The sequence below is a fragment of the Zingiber officinale genome, chromosome 4A (genome assembly GCF_018446385.1).
Source record: "Zingiber officinale cultivar Zhangliang chromosome 4A, Zo_v1.1, whole genome shotgun sequence".
NCBI lineage: Eukaryota > Viridiplantae > Streptophyta > Magnoliopsida > Zingiberales > Zingiberaceae > Zingiber > Zingiber officinale.
This window is the reverse complement of record NC_055992.1, coordinates 133,214,270-133,224,406: the sequence shown is the minus strand read 5'-3', so window position 1 is coordinate 133,224,406 and position 10,137 is coordinate 133,214,270.

Below are 10,137 nucleotides of genomic sequence, written 5' to 3'. Positions count from 1 at the left end.
GGACTTTGGAATTTACTTAAGGTCTTGGCCTTTTTTTTCTTTCTTTTCTTTATCTTTCTTATACTTGTTAATACTTCTAACAGAATACTTCTTTAAAGAGAAACTGAAATGTTTAAGCAAATTCTATCTTTGAAATGCTTAAACCTAAAACCTGCCTAATATGCTAATAAAATTCTGCATATTAAGCTTAATAAAAATCTGTCCTAAAATTGAAGTTCTGCATGCAATACTTATCAAAATCTGCAAGCAATACTTATGAAAATCTGCTTATTAAAAATCTGCATACTATACTTATAAAAATCTGCATGCCATACTAAACTGAAGTGCCTACAAATAACATGGTACAACACTTAAAACCTTATACCAAAACTGAAAACACATATAACAGAACTTAATGGATCTACTCATGTTGATTTGTTTCTAACCGAGCATAGCCTAAAGGAAAATTACTACTGCTATCAAAGTTAACACAAGTTACACTAAAGCATGCTCTCAACAGGTTTGCAAATTCTGACTCGTTTCCAGTTAATTGCATATAAACTAAAATCTGTAAAGCTTACATAAAATGAACCACTTAAACACATGCTGTTCATGTCATTCTAATGGTAAAGAGGACTGGTCATGCTTATTAAATGGCACAGAAAAAATCTAGAACTACATGCTCAAGATAAAGAGTTGTATAGGTTCATGAAAGCAGCCTAAATTCAGAAATTGCATGCTCTAAAATAAAACTGCTCATACACATTGGATAGCATGGAATTAATTAAGTCTGTATACTAAGCTTGACACTATAAAAACAATCTGCACTTAATAAAAAAAACTGTGTAAAACATGTTCAAAGCTATACTTTTACATAGCAATTGGGATCTTTTAAGCATGCTACAGCAGAAACAAACTAAGGAACGAGTAATTTGGATTCCTTAAACATGCTTCAACAGAAATAAGTCAAAGAAACAAGAAATCTGGATTCCTTAAACATGCTTCAACAGAAATAAGGCAGAGGGAACAATTCTTGGGAATTACTCTTAATCTTCCAGTCATCAATTCCTAAAGCATGCTACTGCCACATTAAAAAGAAATAAGCGAATCTCATATAGAACTCTCTAAGCATGCTATAGAATGCTACGGCAGAAATAACAGGAAGAAAACAAATCTCGGAAGTTTCCCTTAATCCCTAAAATTCTGCACACATGATCCAAACAAAAGAAACTATATCCCTAGCACAATAAATTCGGCACAACACAATCCGAAACAAAAAGACATGCTGTGGATGATAAGATTCCGAAATCAAAAGGAAAAGAAGATCAATGTCGCGGAACTACTCCTACTGCAGGTGAGAAGCAACTCACCTCGGTTCCTTGGACTCACAGCCAACGGAAAGAAATTCTAGGGTTCGGAGGAGCTTGATCTCGGCGGCTCCCTTGAGTTCCCGAGCTCCCTTCGTCGCGGTGACCATGTACAGGTGAAGGCCGGCCGGAAAGAGCCCTTTTGCCGGCGCCGGAGACGAAGCCCTAACATGGCTCTGTTTCGCCCGAGCAAGAGTCGCGCGGCGTCGCGTGTGAGGAGAAGAGGAGAGGGATCGCGAGATTAGGTCACGGGAAAAGGAAATATAAACTTATCCCATAAGTTATTCTCGGTTCCAACTATAACTTAAATATTATCCATTCTTTCCTTAATTAACAAAACTCGCTGGCACAGCTGGTTAACCGATTTTTAACCGAAACAAGAGGTCTCGGCTTCAATCCCTCAGCCGCGCATTTTTTCCAATTAATTCACTAATCCTTAACTATGCTATAAATTTAATTCTCACCATATAAGGTTAACAAAACCGTGTAGCATAGCTGGTTGGGCCGGTTTTGCTTGGATCAGTCCGACCCGAGGTCGTGGGTTCGAATCTCACCTTCAACGTTTTTTTTTTTAAACTTCTATCTTTTTGTCACCCTACTAAACGACCTCCAAAAATTACGTAAAAATACTCTAAAAATTCCTAAAAATCTCTAGAATATTTTAAAAGTATTTCCAAATATTTTCATGGACTTTTAGAACTTGAAATAGGGAAAATTGGGTCGTTACACGAACTACTTTTTCCATGTACAACACTATAAGAGTAACAAAACACTGCTTCTTATTTCTCCTAATCCTTCATCTTCTTCATCCTTGCCATGCTTGCATCATACTTGGATCGAAGTGGACCATTCAAACTCCACCTGTAAGAAGATAAAGAAAGGTCACTTGATCTGAACTATATGCCTATGAATAATAAAAAATCTGAAATCTCATAAAGTAGACTTAATTCATTAATAATGCATCATATTGATAATCAAATTGCCATAACAGTTCAATAGGAAATGTACATATTAGTAGATACTCATACCACACTTTAGTTGATCCAATTTCATCAGAACTATACCGAGAGTCTTGAGAACCTCTATTCCCTTCTGAGACATTTTGTAAATTTTGGTGGCTAGACCTCGTGGTTCCTAGCCCATTATTTGTATTTCCATTGATATCATCATTTGTACATGTATCCACTGTGATTGAGAGCTAGTCAGAGGCAACAGAGATAGAAGGATCTTCTTGATAACTTGAACTAGTTTTCTAATGTGTCTGGAAAAGGGGAAGTGGATATCGATGCTTCTACTGACCATAAACTTTTCTATTATGTCCCATTGATGAAGCTGATGTCCCATTAGAAGAATAAGTATTGTATGCAGGATATTCATAACCTTGATACATGTCTCTATGGACTCCCTATTACCAATAGGGAAACATTTATTTATAATGCATGAAGACAGACACACTTAGTGTCTAACAGCAACAAGACATGTTTGCTTTACTAGGAGCTCAAGCATAAATAGTGAGAACTTAACTCGCTTCCAATACAAGAGAAAAACAATTTGATTAGTGAAGTGCAATGGAAATAGAAGAATCAAGTTACTCTAAACGATTACATACGAGAAGCATTTTTTCTCTCTAACAAGCACAGCATCCAAATTAACTCTATGGAAGAGCTTAAAAAAAACACTGTCTCACAGAGGATGATTCCAAAGTTGATTCCTAAAATCTAGACAAAATATAATTTATGAAGTTGGGTGAACAGACTAATGTTTATGAACAAGCTAATTTAATTTACAACATTTGCACATATCATTTATAAAGTATATAGACATTGTGCATATTTTAGTGTAAGTTATATGTCACACCTACATGCCATCTTGATTCATGTATGTGGAGTAACCATTCCACTCTTTGAAAGCATGATTATATCCTAAAGAATACAACACAAATAACAATCATATAGATAGGAACATTGGAGCACTTACATTCAATTTAGAATAAGCATTGCATTCAGTTTTGGGTTTAAACATTGGTGCGCTTACACAATATTCAATGCCTTTTATATTTAAAGAAAGCTGATAATTCACCATTGAAGCTGACATAGTTATCTATAAAAATTTAATTCTAAAATTAACTTAACACCATGAAAAAGAACAAAAAACATAATTAATAATAAATCCAACACAAGAACAAGCAACATAATCTTAACTGTCTTGTTGTATATATATTTACCAAATGCATTTTCCTTCAACATGGTTGAACTCTAAAAATAATTTAGAAAATACCCAAAGATAAGGCTGACAATAGAAAATACCCCAAACATAAAAATTTAGTGTTATTTGCAATTATGACAGATAATCATGTAAATAGCTTCAGTATTCCAACAACAAATAGATATGTAACATAACAATATACTGATACAAATAAAACTAAAGGGACGACCATTAAAAGAAAGAATGTCTTAAATAAAATGAATTCAGAAAGTTATCATAGGCTCTGGATTAATCTTTTAAGTTTACATTGCTCATGAGCTAAATCATTGCAGTGATAGATTTAAATCGAAGTAGATAAAATTTCCATTTTGGGTAGCCTGTATACTTCACGAAACCCATCTGTAATTTCACACTAGAGGTTGAAATCGAACTCTTAAAAATCTTTAAACTCGATATACAAAAAGTTGGAATAGAGCAGGAGGCTATACTCACCAGAAAAATCCAAATTGCTGCCAGAAATCGTTCAAAATGGTTTGAGTAGGTTCACAACTCTTCTAAGCTTGAACACCTGTTGGTTGGTCCTAGGAAGATCGTACTGGTTTCACTGTACAAAAATTTTGTACAAGTGTCGATCGTAAACGAAACTTAACATTATTGATTCCAAATTTAACTTATCTGTTCTTAATCGTTTAGACTTAGATCGCAAGCGGAACTTAACACTATTGATCCAAGTCCAACTTATGTTACAAAGTTAATTAAATATTTATTTCTAAAATCAGCTCCCAGGTCAAACATGGCGAGGCACTAGGCCTTCTTGGGTATGGGATCATCCACCACTACCTCGACAAAGCCTTTAATAGAAATCTAATATTTAATTTTCTAAAATAACATTAGGTTTAACCAAAAGGAACAATCGAATCACAAATTCAAAAAACAAAAACAAAAACATAAATTTGAAACTCTAGAATCATATGCCTCTTGTGTTTGGTATTTCCAAAAATAACTATACAAAGAAAACTAGTATGATGCGAAAAATAATTACTAGTTATACCTTTCTTTGTAAGTAAATAACCCCTTGATCTTCTACCGTATTCCTCTTCTAATCTCAGACGTTGTGTGGGCAACGATCTTCCGAGAAGAGAACCACCCAAGCCCTTCTTCTCCAAGCAAGTTTCGGCCACCACAAAAACTCCAAAAGAAGTGAGGTTCGGCCACCACCACCAAGCTCCAAGGGATGCTAGAAACAATGCCTCCTTTCTCTCCTTCTTCTCCTAGCTAGAACCGACCACCATGGACTTCTCTTGTGTTGATGCCGTCGGCCACAAAGGAGGAAGAGAAGAGAAGGAGAAGAGGCCCTAGGGCCGGCCACACCAAGGAGGAAAAGAGATGAAGAAATAGAATAGAGTCGTTACCCATGAAGACACCTCTACCCCCTCTTTTATAATCCTTGGTATTGGCAAATAAGGAAATTTAAATAAAAACTTCCTTAATTCTTTTTCCATGAAAAGGTACAATTTAATTAATTAAAATTAAAATCCTTTTCTTAATTATAATGGCCGGCCACTTTAATCTCCAAAACAAGGAGAGTTTTAATTAACACAAGAATTAAAATTTCCTAATTTATTTCCGGAAATTTATAAAAATTTCTCCAATAATTTTTTCCTTCATGGTGGTTTGTAAAAAGGAAATTTTATAAATTAAAATCTTTCTTTTAAACATGTGGATGATTTCCAAAAAGGAAAGTTATCTCTAAAAATTAAAATCTCCTTTCAGTCTACAAATAAGGAAAGATATCAAATCTTTTGTAGAAACTTATAAAAGAAATATTTAATTTTTAAACTTTCTTTTAAATCATGAACATGGTTAAAAAGGAAAGTTTTCTTAAAATTAAAATCCACCTTTCAATCTACAAATAAGGAAAGATTTCAAATCTTTTCTTAATCTTTTGTAGAAAGCTATAAAAGGAAAGATTTAAATTTCAAACTCTCTTTTAAAACCATGATATTCACATAAGAAATAATTTTAATAAAAAACCCTTTTTATTTTCTAGTGGTCGGCCACCTAAGCTTGGGACCCAAGCTTTGGCCGGCCACCTAAAATTGGCTCCACCATTAGCTTTGGCCGACCCTAGCTTGGGCTCCAAGCTAGCTTGACCGACCACCTTAATGTGGGTAGAAAGGTGGGTATTGTTGGGTATAATTCTCTATATACAAGAGGCTACGATAGGGACCGAGAGGAGAAATTGGTTTTGGTCTCCCGATGAAATTAAGCTTCCCGTGTTCGCCCCAAACACACAACTTAATTTCATCAATAATAATTCATACCACTAAAGAATTATTATTGAACTACCGCACCAATCCCAAATTACATTTTGGGCTCCTTATTATGAGTGTGTCGGTCTCCCTGTGTTTAAGATGTCAGATGTCCACTAATTAATTGAGTTACTGACAACTCATTTTAATTAATATCTCAGTCCAAGAGTAGTACCACTCAACCTTATCATCATGTCGGACTAAATCCACCTGCAGGGTTTAACATGACAATCCTTATGAGCTCCTCTTGGGGACATTATCAACCTAGATTACTAGGACACAGTTTCCTTCTATAATCAACAACACACACTATAAGTAATATCATTTCCCAACTTATCGGGCCTTTTGATTATCAAGCTAAATCTCACCCTTTGATAAATTAAAGAAATGAATACTAAATATATGTGCTTGTTATTATATTAGGATTAAGAGCACACACTTCCATAATAACTAAGGATTTGTTCTTTTATTAAATCAGTATAAAAACAACTTTCCTTAAATGGTTCTGCTCAATACACTTAGAGTGTACTAGTGTAATTTGTTAGTCAAGATAAACTAATACCTAATTACACTACGACTATTCCAATGGTTTGTTCCTTTCCATCTTAGTTGTGAGCTACTGTTTATAATTTATAAAGAACCGATAACATGATCTCCTGTGTGTGACACCACACACCGTGTTATCTACAATATAAATTAATTGAACGACTACACTCAGTATATATAAATATAGATACTTGACCAATGTGATTCTTATTTCTAAATAAATGTTTATACAAAAGCTAGGCTTTTAGTATATACTCTAACAACACCAACATCTCATGACCAGAAGCCCTACGAATCTACCTGAAATCAGTCAAAAATCTGAAGATTTTGTGATTGAAAATTAATGTAGAAATAGGTCACAAAAGGGCTCTATTTGGGCAGAACCAAGCATAAAAATTAACGATTCATGGTTCAATACGAAGCTACTAATGCAAGGAACAAAACCCGTCGAATGATTTGAAAATGAGGGAGACGGGGAGGCGAAGGGTGTCAGTGACAGTGGTGAGTATGCGGAGAAGAAGTTCGTCCAAGAGCAGCAAAGTGAGATCTTTTCCTCCATCGCAAGGTCATTTTCGTTAGGGTTTGGGTTTGATCGCTGAGTCGCATGTTGAAGAGTGCATGATAGAGAGGCCTTTTAGTTGAGGCGGTAGCGGCGCCTGTGGCGGATGCGAACCTGAGGACCGTCTAGGATGGAAGGCGGTGCAGCATCTAGGGTTTTCGACGAGAAGATGCAGAAGGAAGAAGTAGAGGACACTTACTGTCAGTGGATTTCGTGTCGGAGATCTTGCCGATGAGGGCGTCCTTAATGGACTCGTGGAAGTAATCGCCGATGTGGTTGGTGGTGATGTCAGCCCTCCATGCCCTTCTTCCCCTTCCGCGATCCCTTCGCCGCCTTCCCCATTCCCTATTTCGCCAACTGCGACCAATTAAGAAAAATTAAATACCAAATTAAATTTAATAAACACTTATTAATATTCATAAAAATATATCATAAATAATTTATTAATAAATTTTTTATCAAATTTATAAATAAATAAATAAAATAAATTATTAAAGAATAAAGTCAAAGATAACGGTTTTAAAACTGTTGTCTTTAACTATATAAAACAATATAAAAACACAACAGTTTACAAAACTATTATCATGGCCCCTAAAAAAGCGCTTAAAGACAACAGTTTTAGATAACCGTTGTAAAATACGTTGTTGATTTAAAAAAAAAATTGCTCGACGACAACGATTTTCACAAAACTGTTGTCTTTTGTATTTTATGGGAGCTCAAAGACAACGGTTTTATCTAAAACCGTTGTCTTTTACCAAATTTACAAATATTTCTTCTAAAACTGTTGTCTTTGTGGTGTTTTCGTTTAACATTTTTGTTGTAGTGGACGGTCTTGCACATATAAAAATAGTTAACATAAAAATTAGGACACTTCTTAATAGACATGAACTAAAAAATTTTACAAATTCTCTAACTTACATATATTTGAAATCATAATGCAAATTTGGTCTCTAACTTTGTAGTTACCTCACTTCCAAGAATTGATGGATTTTGTGGATACAGAGCCGTACTGGTATTTGACGAGGCCCGAAGCGAAAATAAAAAGTGGTCCTTTTATCGATAAATAATTGTAATGTTCAGTTTGCAAATAATAAATACATAAAATACACAAATAACCCAAAAATAATATATTACATCAATAAAAAGTTAATAAACATTTGAAATAATTACATAAACAGTACTCGTCTAGCTATTTTAGAGGCAAAAATATTTATCAAATCTGCATAATCTAATTGCCGGACTATTTCTATAAAATACCGGAAAATGACGGATAATAATAAGGGAATTTTTTAGAATATTTGGAAATTTTCGGGAATTTTTCGGAGCTCGTATGGACGAGTTTACGGGGATAAAAACGGGGCCCAGAAGAGCCTATTTAGGCTACCCATTTAAGCGAGGAAATGTTTATTTTTATATTTTCTTTTCTTTTCTCTTTTCTTTATTCTTCCTTTTCCTCGTCGTTTCTTCTTCTCCGCGCGCGCCCGCTTCCTCGCCCGAATCCCTTGTGCCCTAACCGAAGAGGCGGTTTCTTCTCCTCTTACTTCTTCTCCTTCTCTTCATTTCTTCTGCCCGATGCCACTTCATCTCCTTCTCCTTCTCCACACCAGCGACGCCGACTCGACAGCCCTAGCGCCGCTCACCGTGAGCCCTAGCCATCGTCTTGGCCGTGCCTTCTCCACCCGATAGCGACGTCGCCGCACGGAACAGCGCCGGCGACACTCGAGCCGACGCCGCTGAGGACCCAACTCTAGCCTCTGCCCAGACTCCAGCGACGTCGTCCCTGTGCCCTAGTTCACCACCGCCTCACCGATTCTCATCTTCTTGGCGCCGCCGGTGCCCTAGGTTCATCGCCGACGCATCTCTGTGGGGTTGCTTCCGACCAGGAGCAAGGTATCAGTGCCCTAGTCTCCAGCCGACGTCTCCTTCTCGCCGGCAGCCGAGTCCCTCCCACCAGTCGATCGTCGGTCTTTCTCCCGATTTCATGCCACCACTACAGCAGACGCCTGTCTCCCTTAGCCACTGAATGTCTGGCACCGTTTGTCGTGTTGCTGCAGGTCTCCACCCTTTCGGCCACGTAAAGGTATAATGTGTTTCCTTGTCCCTAGCTATTTTTGTCCAGTTGCTAACCACAGTTGACCATCGGTGGGAGTTTTGGATTACAGATTTTTGGCTATGGTGATTCCTGTTGATTGCTACACAAGATCATAATAGGAAAGGGGCGTAAATTCTGACAGGGGTCAGTGGTTCTTGTCTCTCACAGCTGTATTTTGATCCTTCACCGAGTTGTGCAGATTTAAATTGGGTAAGATACTTAATTGAGTTTGTTTGGATAGGTTTGATTCATTATATAGTTGGTGGTTCATGTGTAGTTAGGTCGACTTGTGGTTAAGTTAGGAATGGAACCCTAAGCTTTGGATTAGGGATAGTTAACTGTGATTAACTATTTAATTAGGGTTCTTGGAGAAAAATAATTTGGTTTAGCTATTTTGCTTAAATTTAAATTTAGCTAAACTATATGATTTATTACAGGACTTTGATTCGAGACGAGTATCTCGATTATCGGATTGGACCATTTCGATTGGAGGCGGGTACTTTTGACTTTATGTCTTTGATATGCATAGTAGTGAATTTAACAAATAGCAACAATTATGTTTCTTAATTGTTTCGGTTAGTCACTACCCGATACCTGTTACATGTTTGGTTGATTGCTTGTTTTGCATCTCATGTTATTACTTACCTGATTATACATGATTATAGGGGTAGTGATATAACCATGCTTCACCATGTTCAGAACCTAGGTGTGATACCTTATCTGATCTGTGTATCCTTGATATGATTTATTGACTATGGTGCACATCATATGTGTATATAGATTGGTTCAGTATATTACCATGCTTAGTGTCATGCACCATTTGCATGATTGCATGCTGTGTGATAGATTGCTCCATTATTGTCGAGCACATCGCTAGTTTCATCACTGTTCAGTGCTCCATTGTTGACGCTCATGGGTAGCGTGACGCAGCGTGGTAGCACGTCAGTTTGCTCATTCGGTGCTCCATTGGTCCGCTCATGGGTAGTGTGATTGCAGCGTGGTAGCACGTCGAGATCCCTCCCCGTCATCGTGTACCGGGAGATGAGAGCATTGCGCTCCCCCATTTATGATTTGGGG